The sequence below is a fragment of the Babylonia areolata genome, chromosome 27 (genome assembly GCF_041734735.1).
Source record: "Babylonia areolata isolate BAREFJ2019XMU chromosome 27, ASM4173473v1, whole genome shotgun sequence".
Classification (NCBI taxonomy): Eukaryota; Metazoa; Mollusca; class Gastropoda; order Neogastropoda; family Buccinidae; genus Babylonia; species Babylonia areolata.
Genome location: NC_134902.1, coordinates 9,620,676 through 9,647,186, shown reverse-complemented (window position 1 = coordinate 9,647,186; position 26,511 = coordinate 9,620,676). Strand labels below are relative to the sequence as shown.

The following is a 26,511-nucleotide window of genomic DNA, read 5'->3' as shown; positions in this document are numbered from 1 at the left end:
TATTATAATTATCATTAGATGATGATTATTATTCTTGTAGTAATAGTAGTAGTAGTAGTATATTATCACCATTATTATTATTAAGATTATTATCATGATGATGATGATAATGATGATTATTATTATTATTGATTATTATTATTATTATTAGGAGTAGTAGTATTAGTATATATATATATATATATATATATATATATATATATATATATATATATATATATATATATATATATCTTCTTTCTTTCTTTTTTAAATAATTATTATTATCATTATTATTATTATTATTGTGTTATTATTATGATTATTATTATCATTGTTATTATTATTATTGTTAGATTATTATTAATAAGAAGAAGAACAACAATGACAATAAAAACAACAAAACAACAACAATAATAATAATCAGAAGAAGAATCATCATCATCATCATCATCATATCTATTATTATTATTATATTATGATTATTATTATATTGTTATGATGATGATGATGACTATTATAATATAATAATCATCATAATCATAAAATTAATATTATTATTGCTGTTGTTATTATTATATTATGATGATGATGACGATTATTGTTATTATTATTGTTACTGTTGTTGTTATTATTATTATCATTATTATTATTATTAGATTATTACTATTATTACTATTACTATTATTATTATTACTATTATTATTATTACTATTATTATTATTATTGTATTATAATTATGATTATATTATGATGATGATAATGATTATTATATATAAAAATAATAATAATCATATTCATCATCATCATCATATTTATTATTATTATTATTATTATATTATTATCAGTACTATCATTACTATTATTATGGTAGTAGTAGCAGTAGTAGTAGTAGTAGATGATGATAATAATAATAATGAGTATTATTGTGATGTTGTTATTAGTAGTAGTAGTAGTAGTAGTAGTAGCAGCATTTTATTATTATTATTATTATTATTATTATTATATATATATATATATATATATATATATATATATATATATATATATATATATATATATAATAATAATAATAATAATAATAATTATTATTATTATTATTATTATTATCATTATATCATTATTATTGTGATATTATTATTATTATCATTATTATTATATTATGAATGATGACTATTATTATATAATAATAATATTAATAATCATAATAATAATCATAATATTTATTATTATTATCATTATTATTATCATTATTATTATTATATTGGTAGTAGTAGTAGTATATTATTATTATTATTGTTTTTGTTGTTGTTGTTATTATTATTATTATTGTGATATTATTATTATTATTATTATTATTATTATATAATAATAATAATAATAATAATAATAATTATTGTTACTATTATTATTATTATATTATGATGATGATCATGATGATTATATATAATAATAACAATAACAATAATCATCATCATTATATTTATTATTATTATTATTCTTATCATTATTATTGTTGTTGTTATCATTATTGTTTGATTATTATTATTATTAGATTTTTTTTAAAATAAATTTTATTATTGTTTATTATCAGTATTAATATTTTTCCCTTAACGTTTCAATAGCCTTCATGTTGTTCCCTACAGTTTAGGTTTCCTTCATGTTGTTCCCTTAACGTTTCGACAGCCTTCATGTTGTTCCCTTAACGTTTCGATAGGAATAACCCGAAGGAAACCTAAACAATAGGAAACAATATGAAGGAAACCTAAACAGTAGGGAACAACATGAAGGATACCGAAATGTTAAGGGAACAACATGAAGGAAACCTAAACTGTAGGGAACAACATGAAGGAAACCTAAACTGTAGTGAACAACATGAAGGAAACCTAAACTGTAGTGAACAACATGAAGGATATCGAAACATTAAGGGAACAACATGAAGGAAACCTAAACTGTAGGGAACAACATGAAGGATATTGAAACGTTAAGGGAACAACACAAAAGAACCCTAAACTGTAGGAAACAACATGAAGGAAACCTAAACTGTAGGGAACAACATGAAAGATATCGAAACGTTAAAGGAACAACATGAAGGAAACCTAAATTGTAGGGAACAACATGAAGGCTATCAAAACTTTAAGGGAACAACATGAAGGCTATCAAAACTTTAAGGGAACAACATGAAGGAAACCCAAACTGTAGGGAACAACATGAAGGAAAAACCCAACTTTAGGGGAACAACATGGAGAGAAAAAAAACCACTTTTGTGAAGCAACACGGTGGAAAACCAAACTTTATGGGAACAACATGAAGGAGAACTAAACTTCAGTGGAACAACATGAAGGAGAACTTCAGTGGAACAACATGAAGGAAAACCAACTTTTGGGGGGCAACATCAGTGAGAACCAAACTACAGCGAGCAACAAAAATGAAGTCTTAAGTGAAAAAGCATGAATGGAAACTAAAGGCAAACATGATGTATACAGATCAAACGGTGACATTGAGGCAGGTGCACAGAGAAATAATAATAATAATAATGGTATTTATATAGCGCTGGATCTTGTGCAGAGACAAATCAAAGCGCTTTCGCACCAGTCATTCACACGCATGCATAACTCTAATACTGCAGAAACTAAAGACAAGGAAGGGCAGGCAAGGGAGGCTATTTTGGGAAGAGGTGGGTTTTAAGGCCAGACTTGAAAGAGCTGAGTGTGGAGACTTGACGAAGCGAAAAAGGAAGTTCATTCCAATCGCAAGGTCCAGAAACAGAGAAAGAACGGCGGCCAATAGTCGAGTGTTTGAATCTGGGTATGCGTAAACAGAGTGGATCCGAGGCCGATCGTAGTGAGCGAGATGGAGTGTAGAGGTGAAGGCAGCCGCAGAGATAGGAAGGGGCAGTTTTGTGAATGCATCTATAACATAGAGTGCTGATCTTGTACTTTATTTGGTGTGAGACAGGGAGCCTGTGGAGATGTTGCAAAAGAGGAGTGATGTGCTCAGATCTTTTCTTTCTGAGGACGAGTCGGGCAGCAGAGTTTTGTATGCGCTGAAGGGGCTGAATGGATGAAGCAGGCAGACCAGACAATAAAGAGTTACAGTAGTCAAGGCGAGAGAGAATGAGAGAAACGACAAGTCTAGATGTTGCGTCAGTGGATAGATATTTCCGGACGGCACTGATGCGTCGCAGTTGACAGTAGCAGGACTGACATGTCTGACTGATAAATTTTTGCATGGACAGTGTATTGTCAAGGACAACACCGAGGTTCCTGACTGACGTGGAAAGAGGGATGGATGTACTGCCAAGTTTGATTGTGTCAATTGTGATGGAAGACAGTTTTTGTTTAGTTCCTATGATCATTGCTTCAGTTTTGTCAGCGTTCAATTGTAACTTATTTCGAGTCATCCAGTTTTGAATGTCCAGGAAGCAGTTGGATGTTTCTTGCAAGAGCGACAACAATTTTTCAGGGGTATCACTATTCTGGAGTTGAGTGTCATCAGCATAAGAATGATGACTGATATTATGGCGGTTGATAATTTCAGCGAGAGGAGCAGTGTACAGTGTGAAGAGCACTGGGCCTAAAACAGATCCCTGTGGGACTCCATGTTCGATTTTAACGGGTTCAGATTGGAAATGATCAACAGTGACAGACTGGAATCGATCAGTGAGATAAGATTTGAACCAGTTTAGAACAGTGCCGTTGATACCAAATGTAAAATGAAGACGGGAAAGAAGGATTGAATGGTCTATCGTATCAAAGGCGGCTGACAAGTCGAGGAGAGTGAGAAGGGAAATTTTTCCTGAGTCGGATGCTATCAGTAGATTGTTCAGAATGTGGAGGAGAGTGGTTTTGGTGCTATGGTCAGCGCGATAGGCAGACTGAAATGGGTGGATGAGATTGTTGAAACAAAGGTGGTTGTTAAGCTGCTTGAGGACAGCTTTTTCAAGGAGTTTGGACATGAATGGAAGATTAGAAACTGGTTGATAGTTTTTCAAAATGTTTGCATCAAGGTTGGGTTTCTTCAGAAGAGGCCGGACGATTGCAGTTTTGAAAGTGGAGGAAATAGACAAACAAACACACAGTTTCAATTGAATCTTCAGAGAGAAATAAATGAAAACACTGTGAAAAAGGGAAGAAAAAAGATAAGGAAAGATGGAAGGCAAGAAGGAAGCAAGGACACAAAATCCGGTATCCCCACTTGACCCTGCTGCTCCTTATCCTTCTCCTCCTCCTGGGTGTTTAATTTTTCCTCTTCTTTTATTCTCTCTCTCTGTCTCTGTTTCCACTTTAAGTGGCACAGCACCACAGGAACTGAAAAAATTCACATGCCAAGGCATTCTGAATATCTCTCTTTCTCCCCCTCTCTTTCAATGTATGTTTTCAATGTGTATAAAGTTGTACTGCAGCAGTGAAGTCACCTGCAGAATCACACCTCCCTCCCCGTTCTCAGTAATAAAATGGCACTGCCATGATCCTTTTCATAGGAAAATCAACCCATTCGTACACAAGATCATCCCAGTCAGACAACTGTGTAATTCTAAATAAGTAGCTAAAAAAATCAAATGAACAAAGAATGAAAAGGCCAATCCTAATTAAGTGATTAATTAAAAGAAGAAAGACTGAAAAGGCCGACAATAAATGATGCACAATGACCATGGCTACCCATTTACTGTAACACACACTATCGTCCACCAGTGGGCAAGGACATGTTGACGTCACAATCCTGAAGTCATCCTTCCTAAACTTAACCCTCATGAAACGCCCCTGCTTTGGCACTTTTGGCCCATCCAATTAACAGGGACAAAGTAATGTACCCAGAAAGCACGTTAAATCCCTTACAGACTCAAACATCGAGTTCAAAACACTAGAGTGATTAGATCTGGCAAACAGACACAAAGAGAGGGAAAACAACAAAGAGAAAGTGATACGACCCATAAAAAGAATACGATAAAGATTATATAAGAACAAAAAACAAAAACAACAACAAAAAACAACAACAACAAAAACCCCAGACCAATACAGACCTCATTTCACGGATAAAAAAACGAGGGACTGACAGACAGGCAGACAGACACAGAATCAGACGGACAGACCTGTATTGATGTGCAGCAAGCAGCCTGAATGATGACGGCGTTGGGCCAATCAAATTAGCAGCAGTATTAACCTGTTTGCGCCCCAATCCTTCCTGCAAACAAGCAAACAAGAACCAGCGGCAGTTTCATGCATCATCCGCCATGTTTGAGGTCAGTCGTCCCACGCAAGCACACTGGCAATTTATTGAAATCAAATTCACCCTGACAGCCCTCCCACTCATAGATCGACACCCGCGTCAGTAGAATGGGCTCAAGTCGATGCCTCCTGTACACAAGAGCACAAGCAGAAGGGCCGTAAATCTGTCCTTGCTAAACATGGCCTGGGAATCAGAGCCGACAAGCCATGTTGACTCTTGGGCTGATCCCTGCCAACCTGCTGACTTACCGCCCTTTATCGGCCCGCTATCGCAGCTGCGCATTCTCACAGTAAGCCGGCGCTTTAAAAAAAAACAAAAAACAGTCCGCTGAACTTGATGCACGATGTCTTGAGTAAAACTGTTCACTGCTTAACAGTCTGGGCTCATAAAAGTCTTAAGAAAGCAGGAGCGGGACTGCGAACAAGGTAGGTGTGTGTGTGTGTGTGTGTGTGTGTGTGTGTGCCAGTGTGTGTGTGTGTGTGTGTGGGTGGGTGGGTGTGTGTGTGAAACGTCTGTACTGATGACTCTGTGTGTGTGCCAGTGTGTGTGTGTGTGTGTGTGTGTGTGTGTGCATCAGCCAGTGTGTGTGTGCGTGCGTGTCTGTCAGTGTGTGTGTGCGTGCGTGTGTGTGTCTTGTTGCAACTGAGTTCCTTCACACCTTGGTCTGTTCTACAATAAATGGGCTGACAAAGCTGCGAACCACGAACAGGGAAACACAGAAGCGTACGTGCTCTCTCTGTACAATTAGAGGGCTGCCGATTACCAGAACGAGCAAAGCCAGGGAAATATGCCAGCTAAATGGCAAATGTTTAAGTGATTATAAAATAATGTTTAAAAATTGGAGACTATCCATTAGTCAGTTACGTACAAAGATTAAATCAGATCAAGGCAGATTCTTGCATTGTCGAACAGGATCAAGTTGAACGCTTTTGTGACGAAGTTCAGCAAAGATATGAAATGCAGATGTGGACAACTTAGCTCTAGTCAAACACGTCTTATTTGAATGTCAGATTCTAAAATCGTAAAAGATTTTAAAATCGTTTTAACCAAACGTTTCGGAAAGTTCACTTGAATGTATTCTTGACAATACCAAGATATTATATCTGCTATTGCAGAAGGTTTGATATGCAGTCCAGTACTGAGAACATTTGTTATAATTGTTATAGCTGTTTAGTGCTAGCTTTTCCTAACATTTTGCTTTTGTTCCTTTTTTCAGCCCTCTCATATATACACTACGACCCCACACATACCCTTCTCCCCTCCTCCACCTTTTCTTTCTCGTCTACATTAAATTGAATACTACTGCTTACTACTTCTACCACACAGACACACAGCGCGCGTTTCAGTTTCAGTTTCAAGAAGGTTTCAGAGCTTGCGGACAATGTGGAGTGATGGCCAAGAGGTAACGAGTCCGCCTAGGAAGCGAGAGAATCTGAGCGCGCTGGTTGGAATCGCGGCTCAGCTGCCGATATTTTCTCCCCCTCCACTAGACCTTGAGTGGTGGTCTGGACGCTAGTCAATCGGATGAGACGATAAACCGAAGTCCCGTGTGCAGTATGCACTCAGCGCACGTAAAAGAACCCACGGCAACAAAACTGAGGGTTGTTCCTGGCAAAATTCTGTAGAAAAATCCACTTCGATAGGAAAAACAAATAAAACTGCACGCAGGAAAAAATACCCCCCCCAAAAATTGGTGGCCCTGTAGCGATGTGCTCTCCCTGGGGAGAGCAGCCCGAATTTCACACAGAGAAACCTGTTGTGATAAAAAGAAATACAAATACAAATACATCAAACCTCGGCACCACATCTGCTGTTATCATATATAGAATATTTTTAGAAAAGCACCAGATGCCTAACCTTCGCATAAACCTTGAGAGCCTACACACACACACACACACACACACACACACACACACACACACACACACACACACACACACACACACACACACACACACACGTTTTAGGTGTGAGAGCCAGGCAGACACACAGATATAGCAGTGTTAATCCTGTCAAAAATACACATTTTCAAAAGCGTGCTCTCTTACTCGCACTCACGCACGCACGCACAGAAACAGACACAGACACACACAGACACACACACCACACAGACAGACAGACAGACAGACACACACACACACACACACACACACACACACACACACACACACACACACACACACACACACGCACACACACACACACACACACACACACACACACACACTTTCTCTTTGTCTGTCTGTCTGTCTGTCTATGTCTGTCTCTATCCCTTTCTCAAACACACACACACACACACACACACACACACACACACACACACACACACACACATATCCCATTCCTCACTTCACATTGTTGCATCTGAAAATGTTTGTGTTTTTGGACATCTGTCTTTTATGAATATCTCTGGATCGTAAGACTGATATCTGTATATGTATGTTTTATGTGTGTCTTTCACTCTCCGCGTCTGCATTCGTACGAGAGAGAGAGAGGGAGAGAGAGAGAGAGAGAGAACAAGAACAAGAACACAGACATTTAGACAGACAGGCAGTCTGTCAAATAAACAGTCAGGACAAAACAGACAGACTGGCTTGGCGAGGAGCTTTAAGCCTCCTTTCTTTCTTCACCAGAAATGCATGAGATAGCTGCAGGACCCAGTGACGGCGTGTTGTTCTTCAAGCAATCAATAAAACATCATTTCCAGTCGGAAGTCTGGTAATGAAAGCGTTTCTCCACCTGCCTGTTTCTCTAAGCGTGAGGAAAGAGGCAATCTCATAACAGATTGAATTGACACTGAAAATACAGCGCGGAGATGTCTCTTCTTGTCAACACCGAGTCACCCGCTATTCTGTAGATGGCATCTTCAGTGGTGCTCATTTAGCCCCCAAATAATTATTATGCACTGCTGCCCCTTCCCCTACCACCTCCCTTATTCTAACAAGAAAACTTTTCCTTGCGCGAGAAAAGAAAATGAAGGGCGAAAGGAAGGTCAAAGAGAAAACAAGACAAACTTGTCAATAATCATTAACGTTGTGTGTGTGTGTGTGTGTGTGTGTGTGTGTGTGTAGCTTTCGGTACCGACTGTTTCATTCGTTGTTTTTTGCTTCACCGTCCAGATTTGCTTGGGTTTTTTGTTTGTTTGGGGGTTGTTGTTTTTGTTCTTTTTTAATTTCTCAATTCTTAAGGTGGCAGTTATTAATCTAATTTGAAAAAAAAAATATATATATATATATATATATATATATCAGTGCATACTTGCATCTAAACATTGGACGAAAAAGAGGAAGAGCAGAAAGAAGAAAAAAGACGACCTAAAAGACATCACCACCACCACCACAACCAACAACAACAAAGTATAAGCAAACAAACATTGAGCGAAAGATACGAAGAAAAAAAATAGTTACAGAGAGACAGGCAAGCAACAAAAGAGCATCAAACAGGAAATACAGGAGCAAACAGATTTACGAAATAGATTATGACATTCAAAGACTCACACACGATAAGAATGAAAACAAATCGAAGCCAAGTGTGTACCAACACCACACGTAAGTGTCTCAAGAAAGTGTAGAACACATCCCCAAACTGAAGTGAAGGAAATTAATTAAGGTGATTCAGAATATAAAAAAAGGCGCTATAAACGAACCAATTCGGGAAAATTTGCATGGATGCAATCAATTTTTGCATTACGTTGTTTTATTTTATATCTGTATTTCAACTCTTTCTGGAAGGCAGAGATATAGCTTTTTTTCTTCATTTTACATCTAAAGACGTGCGTCTTTCTGGTCTGTCGACTCTGTCTAAGAGGGAAAGACGCACAGCGTTCATTGCTAGAATGCTTGATCGCTACCAGGTGGACATAGCAGCCCTGAGCGAAACCAGGTTTGCCGGTGGAACCCAGCTGGAGAAAGTTGGAGGGGGCTACACCTTCTACTGCATTGGGAAGCCAGATGGCACCCCAAGAACCTCAGGCGTGGGCTTTGCCATACGAACCAAACTTGCACTGACGACAGCTTGACAGCCTTCCACATGGGATAAACGATAGGCTGATGACCCTGCATCTGAAGCTGTCCAAGGATCGCTTCTCCACAGTCATCAGCTGCTATGCCCCGACGATGACCAACGCTGATGACATCAAAGAAGCTTTCTACGAGGAGCTCAGCCGCACCATTTCAGCGGTAGACAGAAAGGACAGGCTGATCATCCTTGGGGATTTCAATGCCTGCGTCGGCGTGGCCTTCTCCTCGTAGCCAAAAGTCGTAGGACAGCACGGCACTGGCAAGTGCAACTCCAACGGACTGCTTTTGCTCTCGCTCTGGGCGCAGAATGGACTGACCATCACCAACACCCTCTTCCAACAAGCGGACAAGTACAAGAACACATGGATGCACCCCCGCTCCAAGCAATGGCACATGCTGGACTACGTGACTGTTGGGCAGAGGGACAGAGGTGATGTTTCCATTACACGCTGCATGAGAGGAGCAGTCTGTTGGTCGGACCATCGCCTGGTACGCAAGATGAACATCAGGCTTGCACGCAAGCTCCAACCAGCCAGGCAGAAACCCCCTAGGAAGCTGAACATCCACCGCCTCCCTATCACCAAGGGCGTGCTGCAGCAGCAAATCCAAACTGCTCTCCAAGAAATTCCTGCATCGACTGATGTAGAAGAGGTATGGAGCACCTTTAAAAATGCTGTGTACACAGCGGCAGCTGACACACTCGGCTTTGTACAGAGAAGCCACAAAGACTGGTTTGACGAGAACGACTCTGGAATCTCCAAGCTCCTGAACACACTGCATATACGGCATCAGGATCACATTTCCGATAAAGACTGCCAGAGGAAGGAGAACCAGTCACAGTTCTTGCAAACCAAGCAACTCGTACAGAAAAGGCTGCGTGAGATGAAGAACACCTGGTGGGAGAGAAAGTCAGAAGAGCTTCAGTCCGCTGCTGATGCTCACGACCTTCCATGATGTTCTCCGAGCTGTGTATGGGCCGAGAGTCACAGGATCAACCCCTGTCCGAGCCTTGGACCAGACCATCCTCCTGACAGACAAGAAAGACATCTTTGCCCGCTGGGCAGAGCACTTCAGCACCCTCTTAAACAGGGACTCGTCCGTATCTGACGAGGTAATTGCAGCCCTCCCACAGCTACCAGTCAATGACTCGCTAGCTGCCCCTCTCACCAAGGCCGAGACCCAGAAGGCCCTGAAGCTGACAACGTCAGGAAAAGCACCAGGAGCGGAAGGAATCCAGGCTGACATATACAAGTATGGAGGCGAGGTGCTGACAGACAAGCTGACCACCATATTCCAGCTGATTGCGTCATTCCACGATGGCATGCAGGTGAGAGTACAGGAAAATACTGACATATCGGATCCATTCCCTGTGGTAAATGGAGTGAAGCAGGGCTGAGTCCTGGCACCCACACTGTTCTACATTCTCTTCTCTGCCATGCTGATTGACGCCTTCCAAGACTGTGACTGGGGCATCTACATACAGTTTCGCAGGATGGCAAACTTTTCAACTTCCGGCGACTCCATGCTAGGTCCAGGGTGTTTGAGGCACTGTTGAGAGTTCCTCTTCGCTGATGAACGCGCGCTTGCTGCACACACCCATGAGGACATGCAGTTCATTATGGACAGGTTCTCAGTCTCCTGCAGGTGCTTTGGACTCACCATAAGCCTCAGCAAGACCGAGTCCAGGTACCAACTAGCCAGCTCACAGAATGCCAGTGCCTCCCCCCCACCTGCAATCAAGATCGATGACACAGAGATCAAGTCAGTCAACAAGTTTTGCTACCTGGGCAGCACCCTATGCAGCAACTGAGAAGTGACGCTGCGCATCGCCAAGGCCAAATCCGCCTTTGGCAGACTCAACAACAGACTGTGGAACAACAAAGTCATCAGGCTCAGCACCAAAATCAAAACCTACAGAGCTGTTGTGCTGACCGCCTTGTTGTACTGCTGTGAAACATGGACGCCGTATCGCCGTCACATTCAACAACTTGAGCAGTTTCACCAGAGATGCCTACGAAAGATCCTCAGCATAAAATGGCAAGACAGGGTCTCCAACCTCCAGGTCCTAGAGAGGAGCGGCCTGCCCAGCATCGAAAGCCTGCTGATCCAGTGCCAGCTACGCTGGACAGGACACGTTATCCACATGACAGACAGCAGGATCCCGAAGATGCTTTTGTATGGCCAGCTGAAGGAAGGCCACCGTGAACTTGGAAGACCCTGCAAGCGCTTCAAGGACACCTTGAAGACAAACCTCAAAGCCTGTGACATAGACATCGCTTCCTGGGAAACTGATGCCCTTGACCGCTGTCGCTGGAGGATGCTGTGCTCTAGTGGCATAAAGACGTTTGAAAACAAGAGAACGCTAGCCATTAAGGAGAAGAGTGAACGAAGGAAGCAGGGCTCAACTTCTGGAGACGTATTCCCTTGCACCACCTGTGGGAAGTGCTGCGCATCAAGAATCGGCCTCTTCTCCCTTTATGAGGACACACACTGACAGATAAACCTGCCTGCCTACTCATCCGTCGGACCGATGGGAGACTCCATCACATCCAAAGATGTAAAACTTGGCAAACATTATAAAATCAAATGTTGTGTCCATGACATCTAAAGATATAAGACTTGGCAAACATGATTATAAAATCAAGTGTTGTGTCCATTTAACTCTCTCCATACGAACGACGAAAGAGACGACGTTAACAGCGTTTCATCCCAATTACCATCATCAAAATATTGCAAGCGGAACGCTCTTATACTGAAGAGGTGAATGTTGACAAAGAATACCACAGTTCTGACGACGAAAGCTAAAGGTTGGGTCATTCAGACACCCACTGGACATCCGAGGGGTCTGTGTAGAGGAGAAGAGAGGAGTGGCCGTACTGAGTGAGTTAAACTTCTGAATCTGTACCAAATATAACAACATTTTCATTCTAATTCAAGTTGAAGGACAAGGTGCACTCTTCATTTGATTTTCTTTGTAACGTGGAACAGAAGTGATGTGCACATTCACACCTCCAGAGAAAATGTTCTATTGAGTCTCTCTGATCAAGACAAAAATTGCATCTGTCATCTTCAACAATTTTCATTTCTTTTAGAACTATATTTGTTGCTAGTATCCTGTATCATTCAAATCTGAAGTCATTCTAGCCTGACATCTTTTATTTTGTGCATTTTCAAGTATACCTCTTTCCAATCAATTATTGATGTGATCACATGACTCCATTTTAAACAGCAGTTTGGATTTAAGTCGTTTGCAGTTAGTATATCAAAGCATTGTTTTGCACCTTTGTGTACGAAATGAAGAGTTCTTAAAGCAGCAGTTGCTTCCAGTGACTTATCTTTTATTTGTGTGGTGAACGTCTTTATATAATCTTTAATAACTGCTACATAACCTGCATATGTAACGAAGTTAATGTTCATACCATATTTTATGTTAAAGTCTGTCTGCTTCAGAGATTCCCCATTGTCTGCCCCCCCCCCCCCCCCCATCCCCCCCTACCCACCCCAAAAAAGGTGCAATGCAATGAACTCCGTTTTCAGTAAATTCTTTACGTTTTATAGTGTGGCCATTTACTAAAATTTTCTTGCTAAATAGAACAGGTTCAGCTAACAATTCAGGACTGGTTTGGGGTTTTACTTTATTACGGAATTGCTTGAAACCAAGTCGTAAATGTATGCATCCAAAACATGTTCTCCTTTTCAATACTTTCATTTCAAAAATGGATATCTACTTGTACAAATGTTTTTTCCACTTGCGGTTTGTATTTTCAAGTTTTCTTAGCCATGTAAGTTTTAGAGCTGAAACATATATTTTCAAGTTTGGGATTCTCAGGCCTCCATCCTTTATGTTTTTGTTGCTGTTTACCTGCTTATCTTGTCACGTTTGTTATTCCACACAAACTGGAAGCATAGTGTTTGAAGTTTCTCAATTACTTCATCGGGTGGGTATGGCAAAAGCAGCCAGAGATACAGGTATATCAGTTTTGACAAAATTAGGGATTTAAGAATGACAATTTTTCCTTGAGGTGTGATACTTCTCTTTGACCAAATATTGAATAATACCCGAACTTCAGATATTTTTTCAGAGTTGTGTTTCAGTTCACATTGTGTTAAGTCGTTAGTGAACCAGACACCCAATATTTTAGATTTTTGGGGATTCCATGCTAAGTTTAATCCTGGCATGCATTTATCACATGCTTTTTTTCTTGCCGCTTTTATTTTATTTTATTGTTTTTTGTGTTTTTTTAATACCTCCAAGCTAAATCGATTGCATCTCTTATGCATTGAGTTTTAGTCCTGAGGCTTTGCCAAATTTGTTAAGTAACTGTATAGATCTTTGAAAAGATGCCTTGGCCAGATTGTTTTCTCATAACTTTAAGAACCGATTTCCATCAGAATAGGTCTGCAACTATTGTGACTATATATATGGCCTGTCTTACACCGCGATGAATACCAAGCCTTGATGAGTATAAACAACAATACAACAGGATATGTATCTGCATATAAAGTATTAATCCACTTTTTAAACCCAGGGCCGAAATTAAAAGATTCTTAACCTTCTCAACAAATTTCCATGAGAAATGTGTTGAACACTTTTGCAAGATCTACCAGTAACAACAGACCAAGTATTTTTCTTTCATCAGTACATGTAGGGGTGGAGAAATTTCGTTTTGGTAGTATCCGGCATGCATCAATTTGGGTTGCCTGGTCACTCTCTGATTTTTCTGTCATGTGTAGGTTATGTGACGTCATTTTGTATGTGACGAAAATCGATCTATAAAGAAATGTCAGAGAAGTACTCAAAATCAAATTCAGATTTGTCAAAACCACGCAGTGTGCCGTTTACTTGTGCGTGCATCGACATCTTGAAAAATACAGGAGATAAACGCATTGCCTCGCTCTCTGGCGACTGATTTAGCGATGAAAAATACGTGCGCGTGCGTTCACCAAACATGTATTTTGTGACAGCACAATATTGATTGTCTTTTTGATGAAAAATTACAAGGATACTGAATCCCAGACCTGACAACCCATCCTTTCTCAAGGAAATTTATCCCTCACGGTTGCACTTGATACTGCGCTTCCACGTACGTGCCAGGAAAAAAAAAAAAAACGGCTTCCACAGTGGCGCTCGCGCGCGCACGCACACACACACGCACACACACACACACACAAACACACGAGCCAGTGAAAAAAGATTGTTATTTGGCAACACCTTTTAACTTGAAAAAGCCCTTGATGCTTTTCCTGATATTTGTGCAAATCCAGAGAGAGAGAGAGAGAAAAAAAACAGTGGAGGTGGGAAGTATGAAATTTAAATGTACATGTGATTAGGCTGCATGACTGCAATGCTACTGCCGTTGTACCTCAAGAACAGTGGGGGATGGGTGTTACGCCGCGCCGGCAAGCACGCACACACACACACACACGGCACACACACACGCACAACATCACACAGTTACACACTCGCATGCATGGGCGCTCACACACACACACACTCACATAAACGCACGCGCGCACGCACGCGCGATCACTGTCACCATGTCTGCCTCAACCCTTGGACTGCAAACAGTCACGAGTCACTTTTCGCAACAGTCACTTTGTAGCAATTGTGACAACAACTTTGTAGCAGTTGACTGAGTCTGAAATTACGCCAGCAAGGATGCAGCAATACCCTTCACGGCTTCAGTTTTAGTGTAAGTGATTTAGATCAGGAAATTACAGCCGCAGTACCAAAGATTCATCTGCATCACTTGCATGAAATAATTACTGATGTTCAAAGTGCCGCTTGTCTCTCATTTGGACATTGGTTCACTGGCCTGTCTTATACTACGATTCGTCCGTAATTTCTACGATTCAAACCCCCAGACTTCGCACTACGGCCGAGTAAAGAAAAACTACGATTTTGCTGACCGCGAAACTTAAATCACACACACACACACACACATACAGCATACGCCAAGTAGCACTGCACATATTCATCACTGAAGAATTCGTCACTACCAGTGAAGATAAACTGTCGTAGCATTTGACGTCAATACTTTTTTGGCGTATTGCAGTGATTAGGTCAGTTGATGATGGGGCCACACTTCAGTTTGTATACATTGTTTAGGACAGGATCCATAGCTGACGTTCCGTGAATTCGTCTGCTTTCCCTGCATGTAGTGTGATGTTTTGTTCAAACGCGCGTGCCGCCTCTGTCATTTGGACGTCAGTTCATTTCACCATCGCCCTTGTTTTTGATCATACAGACACCACACATACACAAACTGACACACAGACAAACATATTGATGTGCACACACCTTTTACCATTGCAAGTTTCATACATACACAGACTGGACGCGCGCAAACACATGTACACGCGCGTCTCTCTGCTTGCACCCCTGTAAATATACATACATACATAATGTTAAAAAAAAAAAGAAAAAAAAAAGAAAAAGAAACGCAACAACGTTCAGTAGGCAATGTAATAACATGGCTTAGGTGTGGCTTGTATACGATTTCGCTTGTCAAGTGACTTGTAAAGAACAGGCATGCACACGCAGAGCATGCTGCACGTGCAAATTGTGAGGCCTGTCGTGAAAATGTCTCGTTGTCTTTTTTGTGTCTGCTTCACATGGCAGTCATGTTTTTGATTGTGAATGCCGATAAACTGTTTACTAGTCACACCATGGCTATAACACCGGAGATTATAAAAGAGAGATAAACCACTTGCAGAATTTGTTGAAGCCAGGCAGCCTGCGCCGCGACACGCATTCATTATTCATGAGCTGCCTTTGCCCCGCCCAAACTAAAGGAAAGCGTCAGTCGAACGCAGTCTCCTGAGTGATTTTATAATTTGGATTACACCTTTTTTCCCTTTTCTGTTTGCTTCATCCCACGCAGATGTCAAACTCAATTTTGTTGTGAATAACATTCCTAAATATTTATATGTATTGGTTACTTTTATTTCCCTATCACCACAGCACCATTTTTCACGAGTGGAAAGATGACCTCCACTGCGGAAAACTATAATATTGGTCTTATCGAGATTCACTGTTTGTTGTAGTCTGTCTATTTCTTGCTTAAGGGCATTTAATTGATTTTGTAACCCTATGGGTGTGTCAGACAAGAGAACAACATCATCAGCAAATAGCATTAAGAGCAAATCTGTTGCGCCAGGTATCATTGTATTCCATGTCTCCCCTTCTTTGATAACTCCACTGCCAATTCACCGATGAAAAAGGAAAACAGCTGTGAGCTTAGCATACAACCTTGTTTAACCCCTCTTGGACACTGAAAAAAGTCTGAATAAATACCTTTGTCACGAACACATACAAGTACAGAATCGTAGATGCTTTTAACAGCCATGTAAAACTCCGGAGAGAGACAGAGACAGAGACTTAGAGAGAGAGATAGAGCACAATACAACGGTCTGCTCGGGCAACATGAAGCGTTCGTATATATATGAATTATATATATGATTATGTACATATAGATAGATTTAGATTTACATACTGATAGATCTATATGAAATTATGTATGTATGTATTCATGTATGCATGTATGTATGTACAGACAGATGTTAGAAGAGAGACAGAGCTGAATATGTGTTTTATGTTTTGATTTTTTTTTTTTGTTGTTGTTGTTGTTGTTGTTGTTGTTGTTGAAGAAATGGTGATGTAAACCAGAAAGTGTGAAGAAAAAGTAGCGTTACGAAAACGCAGTTCAATAATTAATTTATAACTGTCTCTCTCATGTGCAACATTGCGCTGGGGGAGGGGGGGGGGAGTTGGTGGTGGGGGGAGCTGCTTTATTTTCTTTTTATATTATCTATATTCAAGCAGATGCAAACGTGCTAAAAACCAAGCAAAAATGAATCGGTTTTCATTGTATACAGCGAATCTTACTACACGTGGGAAATTCCAGGCATAACTTAACTTTCGCTTTACTGCAGCTGAACCGTCAGAACCGACCAGTTTCCTTCAGGTGGGGAAGGAGAGGGTGATTTACCCCCACCCTTCCGCACTGCGTGTGTGCCCCAAAACGGCTTCAGCACTGTTATAGACAGTAAGAAGGGGCCTGCCGCGAGTGGTTTATCTCTCTTTTCTAATCTCCGATAACACCCAGATAGGAAAAACATAAAACTGCACGGAAGAAAAAAATGGGTGGCGCTGCAGTGTTGCGACGCGCTCTCCTTGGGGAGAGCAGTCCGAATTTCACACAGAGAAATCTGTTGTGACAAAAGAGAGAAATACAAATACAATACAAATACAATATTGCAGCCTGTCGAATCAGATTTGAATGCTAAAATTCCAATGCCAAAAATGCCCCGTCTAACCGTCAAGCACTACGAAACAACGCCATTGGCCAACTGCAGGCTGGACAATCTCAACTTGAGCTAGTCAGTGTTGCACGAAGCACCATCAGTCGGCTGTGGACTAGACTGGAAGCCACTGGTGTCAAGACCAAGAGCGACGACAGCAGCCCAGGACCGCTTTATTCACATGGCATACGACAGTCTGCGAAACCGCTTCCCTTCAGCCTCATCCACAGTCCAGGCACAGAATAGAGTGCCACATGTTTCCGACCATACATACCATCCGCAATCGACTGCACGTAGCATGGCCTGCACGCTCGACGTCCGGTCAGAGGACCTGTCCTCACGAGGCGCCACCGCTTAGACCGCCTCCAGTGGGCCACAGAGCATCGCTTCTGAAATCCAGCCCGTCACTGGAACCACGCACTATTCAGTGACGAATCACAGTTCCTTCTGCAACGTCACGACAGGAGACGGCAAGTCTTCCGAAGAATGAACGAACGCTTTGCAGCAAACTGCGTCAGTTGACCAAGCACCTGCTCGTGATGGTGTGGGTGTGATGGTCTGGGGCGCATCACTGCTAATGGACGTAGTCAACTGGTGCGAGTCGACGGGGCTCTGAACGCCCATCGCTATGTAGCTGATATCCTGCAGCCTCATGCTCTCCCACTTTTGGCCGCCCCACACGCCTTTTTCATACAGGATAATGCCAGACGGCAAACGGCACGTTGTACGCCTGCCTTCCTGGCTGCTGAACAACGTTAGCACACTACCCTGGTCCTCACTGTCTCCAGATCTCAATCCGATTAACACGTGTAGGACGAGCTAGACAGACGGCTCCGAGTCAGGGTCAACGCGTCGGAAAATTTGCAGGATATGTTCCAGGCACTCGAAGAGGAGTGGCATGCCATCCCACTACAAGTGATCACACACCTCATCAGATCCACGTCCCGCGGTGCTGAGCATCATTGCTGCCTAGGGCGTTTTCCAATTGGCAAAAACACACACACACAAAAATCTTCATTTTAATGCGTTGTTGTGTTTCTTCTTTGAACTCTGAGTACATTGTGTGGGTGGTGTGTTGTGTGTTGTGGGGTGTGTGTGTGTGTGTGTGTGTGTGTGGCTTTCGCGCGCGCGCGCGGGGGTTGTGTAGTGTGTGTGTGTTTTGTGTTACCAAATGCTAAGCTTTAAGTGGATGATGGCCAAGAGGTAACCGTCCGCCTCAGTCAGTAGGAAGCGAGAGAAACAAAAGGACTGGTTCAAACAGGGCACGTCCCAATTTTCTCCCCCCCTTTTACCTTGAGGGGTTGGACGCATTTTCGATGGATGAAAACCAGGCCCCGGGTGCAACATGCTTTAGCGCAGGGAAAAAAACCCCACTGCAACAAAAAGGTGTCCCTGCAAAATTCTGTAGAAAAACCATCGTGGAAAAAACAAAAAACGGGCCGCCGGAGGAAAACAACACACACACACACACCACACCCCCACACACACACCAAAGGGACGGCGCCTTCAGTGTAGCGACGCCCCCCTGGGGGGGACACCCAATTTCACAACCAAAATCTTTGGGACAAAAAGAAATAAAATTCATTTTGTGTGCTTGGGGCTCTTTTCGGGACGAGAACTTATGAAAAGAAACATCATCAAATTTTATTATCCGAAAAGTTTTTTTGCCGTCTTTGTAGTCGGAACTACGTCATTTCTTTTTGCCCTGCCCCGGGGGGGGGTGTTTGAAAACAATGCCAAGCATGCGTATTTTCCACTTCCCGGGATATAAATTCCTGCTTTCCGCCGCCCGTTGTTTTTGTTTCTTCTCTCTCTCTCTCCCCTCTCTCCCTCTTCTCTGCTTCTCTGATAAAAAATTTATATATATAATTTAGAAAATAAATTTTGGTGTGTGGGGGGGTTGTGTGGGGGGTGGGGGGTGGGGGGGGTTTCTCACGTCTGTCTTATCTACTACTACCCCACAAAGGGGGGGCGGGGAGTGGTTTGATAAATACCAATACAACGCGGAATTTTTTGGGATTGCCACCGTTCACCTTTTTCAGTAAAAGGAAAAGGGGAGGGGGAGAGAATGGTTTTGAGAGACGGGGGTGGGGGGGGGCGGAGGTGTTTTGTACAATACACAAGGTGGCCAGATTCCCCAGCCATTATGGAAAGGGACTTTTGGCCGTAAGGGAGCGATTCTGTCGCAGTCGGAGCCTGGCGTCACAGGGAATGCGGAACAAACCAAAAAGCTCTAACGGAAACGTATGTAAAAGGCCATTTTTAAACACGAACTGCGAATATTCAAGATGTGAAGGGGGATGAAAGGGGGAGAACGCTCTGTGTGGTGTGTGTGTGTGGTGTGGGTGGAGGCCGGTGTGCACGGTGGGGGTTTGGTGTGTGTGTGGGGGTGTGTGGGTGTGTGTGGGTTGTGTGGGGGGGTGTGTGTGGGTTGTGGGTGGGTGGGACTGCAGCGGGCGTGTGTGAGGTTGGGGGTCAGGGTGTGGGGGGTTGTGTGGTTTGTCACCGATTTGTCTGTCGGTGTTTGTGGTGTGGTGTGTGTGCGCGCGCGCGCGCGTGTGTGGGGGGTGGTTTGTTTGTTTGTTTGTTGTGTTGTGGTGTGTGTTTTGGGGTTTTGTGTGGGGTTATAAAAGGAGGGCCGTGTGGACCGCGACGAATTTTTCGGCGGGGGTAAGCGGGGGACACGCTTTGCGGGGTGAGAATGGCACTGAGGCCTGACCTCAACAAAAAAATTTACAATCCGGGCTCGGTCTGAATTTTATAAAATTTCGTGGAACGTCCTGGGCGATGACGGGGCGGTTACGTTGAGAGTCAGCCCGCCCCGGAAGAAAATGAAGGGTTCAAAGCCACCTGATTTTAAAAGGGAGATCAAGTTAACTGAACTGATGCAGGTTCTGCCGGGAAAGCATTCATTAGCCTTTGGAAAAGCGAAACCGGCAATCAGTTACGCCGCCCAAAACTTGATATTCGAAAGCCCCCGCTTTTGAACCCATGTGTTGGTCAGGATAAATCCTGCTGTAATGAAATTTTTCATAAGTGCTTTCAGGCCCTGAGTGGCCCACGCGCTAAAAAATTAAAAATATAACAATAAAGAAAAAAAAAATTTCAAGAAAATTCAAAAACAACCCCATGGCGCCCACAAAGTACTTTACGATCGAAAGAGAGCAAAATCAGGGGAACACCACGAAAAAAAACCCCATCCTCGCATCACTGATGAACAGCCAACACACACACACCCACACACAAAACACACACAAGATATCGCGGGAGAGAGGGGGAGGGCGGAACAAAACTGCTGTTTACATGAACGGGCATATACCTTGAAAAAGTTATCATTCAAATAAAAAAAATTTTTGGTTTCACAAAACAGAACGAGTTATATACAAATTTGGGGGGGACACTGTTACAGAGGAAAAAAAAACGCGATTGGATTAACTTTTTTGGGAAATTCATAAATTACAAAATCTTGGTTTTATGACGCTTTTGGGAAAATAATCTGCACATTGTCCACACGATTTAGCACGCGTAGAATAAATAGTTTAGGTATGTTTTACTTTGGGAAAAAAAAAATTTTGAAAAAAATTTAAATTACTAACTATTATGAAAAAATTTACCTGAATACGGGATTTTACCTTTTTTACTTAGAGGAGAATAATCAAAAATCAAAAAACAAAAATTTTTGCAAATAAGAATACCTATCAGATCTAGAATAGAAAAAGATAGCTGAATTTCTTCCAAAAAAGAAATGAGCCATTTTTTAAATGTCAAAAAAATTGGGGGTGTATCATTTTAGATGAGCGAATTATCAAAGCGGAAATGAATTTTATTTCAAAAAAATTCTTAAATATCTTCCAAAAATCAAACTCAGCGATACTGGGGAAAAATTGGGGGAAAGGGGTTTGGGAAAAAATTTGTGAAAACGGTGCCAAAAACGCCACCCGTAGGGGGTGTTTCACTGCCGGACGTATTCGTTTTGGTTTGTTTTGTTGTTTGTTTTATTTTTTTTTTTTTCATCTTTTCGGGGACCAGGGGGAACACCACCCCAAGGACCGCACTTGAAGGAATAAGGGGGAAAATTTTTCTTAGCCCATTAACAACCACTCCCCACTCCCCCCTTGCCATGAACAAGACAAGGGGACAGGGACAGGTGATCGACACGCCCTAACATCCCAAAATTTCAAGCAGAAAGAATCACAGACGTTTTCCACCCAAGGCAGTGACCATCCCCCGGTATTTTCAGTCACAAAACGTCAGAAAAACCCGGGAGAAACCGCGTATCCTTTATTAAAAAACAAAAAAACAACCTCATCGAAAAAAAGACGCGAAAAACAAAAGAAGGCCAACGAACAGATGCAAATATTCAGCCCATGGGGGAAATCCCGACACAGAAAACCCGGGATAGAAAAACATGCAGCTGTCAAACTTTGCAAAAAGAAAAACAAAAACCTCCCGACAAAGTTTTGGAAACAAAAAGAAAGAAAAAATAAAACATTTGAAACTTTCCCAAAGACCAAAAAATGACAAGGGGAAAACATTTTGCGAGGCACCTTTTTGATCAACATTGCAGAGTCGGTTTTTTTATCGTCCAGGGAAAGGGGAAACTGCACAACAACAACCCCAAAAATGGAGACACGAGGGAACCAAGTTAGACAACGAAAAAAAAAGGATCTGCCCTGCTCAAACTTTTCATACAAAGAGCGATAAAGAAACTTTTATGAGAAAAAAAAATATGTGAGGAGTTTTAAACCAAAAACCCTTTTGCAGATGGACCTGATGATGACGAACAATAGATGTCTAAACGAAGCAAGCTAAATCAAGAAAAAACGGTCTGGCCCAGACAAAGGCGCAAGTCGGGCACAAGGAACTACGGGAAAAGACGAAGAAACTTTTCAACCCAATCAAAAAGGGCCCCAAGGACTGTCCGGGAAACGGCACACAGCTTTTTAAAACCCATACCAAACCCGGAAAGGACCTTTTCAGGTAAGCGGCACCGGGTCCAACCCGGGAAAACTTTTTTGGAAGCTCAGGAACGCAGATAGCCCGAAACTTGCAAAGGGACGAAACCGGCACTTCTCCCTTTAAACAAAGGGGGGACGAACAGGCAAGTCCACTGGGGAAAAAGCACTGTTTTGCTTGAGGGATGAAGGGTTTCAAAGAAAAGAAGAAAAACCACATAGCAAACGACCTTTAAAATGCCTCAAAAAGTCCAGTTTGCCCCACCTCTGGAGCGCTACTAAGGATGGAGTTTAATTTTTCCGACAAGATGGAAGCAGCCCCCTTTTGGAAAGAACCGTCGTCCTACGCCTTGGAGGGATGTCTGCCCTTTTAAACACCATGGGACGCCCAAGGGGCTCCCCCCTCCCCGTCCCCACAATGTTACACAAGGGTTGCAACTTAAACAACAAGGAAACTGGGTGCTTACCTTTCGGAAACCCCAAAACAAAAAATATTGCCAATGGGCAAAGACACGGTTTTTCCACATCCCGAAAACCCAAACGTTGCTGTGCACCCTCAAACAACAGACCGCGAGCAAATCCCACCCTTTTGTGCTTCGATGGGGATTCAGACGAGAAAACTGAAGCCTACGCTACCTAGGAATTTCACTTCACAGGACTACCTCGAAAACGTCGGAAAAACGTTCCAAAGCAAAAAGGGCCTTTCATCTTAAAAGCAATGGGAACCCAAAGGGGTTTTTACCGCCAAATCTTTCGCATCCCAACACTCGTCCTCATGGATCGACCGGCTTGGGGTTTAAAAAACCGTTTAAAACAACCTCCTAAAATTAGAAAGAGTTTAAAATAAGTAGGGGCGACCTTGGGCAACTAAGACAAGCCCAAAAACCATGCGATACCTGCTGACCTCCTTCAGTGCGGGCCCGAACTTAGAACAGGGGCAAGACCTACTTCAAAAAATTAGAAAACCCCAAACCCCTGCAGACGCGGCAAAGAACCAAAAAGGGGCCGTCTAGGACAGAAGATCAGGGGGGCAAACGAAAACACCACAGTGTGCCCACAAAGACCGAAAAAAACAAAAAAATTGGAGAAAACCCCCGAAAACCTCAACCATCTATTTAAAACAGCCATTTCACCCCCTCTAGGAAACAGGGCGGGATGGGCCCAAAGGGGAAAACTGTGCGGAAGTGAACATTCACAGAAAAAAACTAAAAAGGGACTCATCATAACCCCAATGGGTCATCACCAAAGACCAACCGGGGGGATTCCCCGCGAAAAAAAAATGGAAAAACGTTGGGGGAAAAAATGCTCCACAAAGTCCCCAACCTCCAGCCTACGATGGAGGGAAGCTGGACACATGCCCTCCAGTGGCTACGTCCTCCATACGCCCGGAAAACCAAAAGCCTGATTTTAACCGATCAAGGGAAATTACAGAAATTGAAAACGGAAAGGGAACCCAGAGGGGGAAAAGGCAAAGCCAAATTTTGATTTAAAAAATCACATGGGCATATGCCCGGGGCATGCAGGGGTTAAGGGAAAAAGCGAGCTGACAGCTTGCTTACAGTAAGCAACCCAAAGGCGGCCACATCGGAAAACGGGAAACCCCAAAAAGTCAAAGAAACAAAAAGAACAGGTACAAGGCCTCAAAACCCCGTCGCCTCAAAGAAAAAAAAGCGGAAGGGGGGCGGAATCTAACTGAAAAAGGGAAGCACGATGCTTTTTAAATCAAACAAATAATATCGGCATATTTCCAAAACCAAAATTGCGCAAAATTTTTTCAAAAAAGGAACAGAGTTCTGTGGGTTTTCCAAAAACAATAGCGACAACCACAACGCCCGTTTTTGGCACAGAGATCTTTTCCCTCCCTCTTTCGGCCCAAACTGCAGCCCTGGGGTGTGTGATTTTGTGTTTGGGGTGCATTGTGGGTCGGTTTTTTTAGGGGTTTGTGGAAGCGCGGGTGTAAGTTACATAAGTGTAGGGGAAACTGGCACGTGTGGGGGTGGGGGTGTGTGGTGTGGTGCGCGCGTGGGTGGTGTGAGGGGGAGGGGGGGTGGGTGGGGGGGGGGGTGAGGTGAGGTTGTGAGGTATGCATGCCCACACTGGGGGCAACAGGGAGAAATTTTGGAACGTAAATAGAGAATATATAATATTATAATAATATCTTTGTATTATTTGGGGGCTGGGGGGGAATTGGGGGTATTTTTGGGGTGCTGCAAGGAATGTTCTCTTTTTGTTGTTTTGGTTTTGGGTTTGGGTTGGGGTGGGTGCCGTGGAAGCTCGATACGTAGACTAGAAATGAGGTGTGGAGAGAGGGGGAAGGAGGTGCGGGGAATGTTGTGGTGTGTGGTTGGGGGGGTGTGTGTTGGAGCCTTACGTTTTTAAAGTTTTTACGGCTTTATATCGTGAAACTGCATGCTTGGTGCATATCGGGATGTGTGTGGGTGTAGGTGAATGTGTGTCTTCAGGGTTTCTTTTTTTTGTTTTTTATCACATTTTTCTTATTTTTTAATTTTATTTTATTATTATTTTTAAATACTCTTTTTATATTATTAAATTTTTTATTTATTAATTTATTAAATTTTCATTATTTTTTCCCTTTTTTTTTTTTTAAAATTTTTTATTTTTTTCTCAAGGCCGGGATAGCGCGTTGGGTTACGCTGCGGTCAGGCATCGTGGGGATGGGGGGTTTGGGGGGTTTTGGATTTTTTTCCGAAAGCAGTGGCCCCCCTTTGCAAAATGAAAATCACAATTTTTATTTTTTTGCGCTTTTTTTGGGGGTACATGTAACGCAGCTGCCTGGGAACCCTGTAAGGTTTTACGACAAAAAATTGACTGTTCTGATTCTTGATTCTGATTTACACACGGCGTACAAATACACACACACACACACACACACACACACACACACACACACTTCAGTTTCGGATTGATTGACTGATTGATGTGGATACTTATATAGCGCCTATCCTCGGTCAGAGACCAAGCGGCTCTAAGCGCTTTACATACACGGGGACATTTGCACCACAGGCTGCCTACCTGGGTAGAGCGGCGACTGACGGCTGCCACTGGGCGCTCATCATTCATTTCCTGTGTCATTCAATCACATTTCAGACGCACACGCATACACACTCAGACAGACATGTAACATTTTACGTGTATGGCCGTTTTTATTTACCCCGCCATGTATGTTTGGGAAGTATCCCAATATTAAGATAGCGTGGCCAAGAGAGTCACGTGGGGTTGTCGGCGCCATTTTTGGGGAGCCATGCTGTTATCAAACAGAACGTGAAAATAAAGTGTTTTCAGTTTATACAAACGGCTGGTCTGCTGTATGAATGTCAGAGATACAAACATGGTGTCAGAAGTAAACTAAAAAAAAAAAATAAAAAAAAAGAATGGCGAGCCTGAAACCCCTGAAGCAGTTTTCTTTTCGATCAGAGGAGTGGCCAGCTTGGATCAGGGAATTTCGCCGATTCCGGAACGCCTCAAAACTACAAGCCGAAGATGGTGAAATTCAACGCGATACCCTTCTTTATGTGATGGGTAGGGAGTCTGAAAAGGTCTTTCAGACATTCGAATTCACTGAAACGACTGTAGGGGAAGGTGCTGAGGCAAGACAGGTACGTGAAAGCGATACTGACTTTGAAACACTTGTTAGAAAATTTGACCAGTACTTTGTAGCGAAGAAGAACATTATTTATGAAAGGGCAAAGTTCCAAACACGAAAACAGCAAGATGAAACCGCCGAGGAGTTTTACCGAAACCTCAAAGACCTGGCAATCCATTGTAATTATCAGGACGAAAATGATCAAATCCGTGATAGATTTGTTGTTGGGCTACAGGATAAGAAGCTCAGAGAGAAACTGCAGCTACTTCCAGACTTAACGTTGACCAAAGCATTAGATGTGGCACGTCAGCATGAACAAGTCAAGAAACAAATGAGAGATGACATGGCTGAAGCCCAAAGTGACGAAGCAAGAAGTAAAACGGTACGAGGACGTGGCAGAGGTCTTGCCAGGGGTAGAGCA

General features: G+C 42.4%; 1 long non-coding RNA gene across 1 annotated transcript in view; it reads right to left on the bottom strand.

Annotated features, from left to right (window-relative positions):
• Window positions 1-5,209, bottom strand: part of LOC143300949 (uncharacterized) — a 35,948-nt gene extending 30,739 nt beyond the window's left edge. The window contains exon 1 of the long non-coding RNA XR_013057718.1: window positions 5,072-5,209. This is a non-coding gene — a long non-coding RNA (uncharacterized LOC143300949). The remainder of the gene's footprint in view (window positions 1-5,071) is intronic.
• Window positions 5,210-26,511: the final 21,302 nt, after the last annotated feature.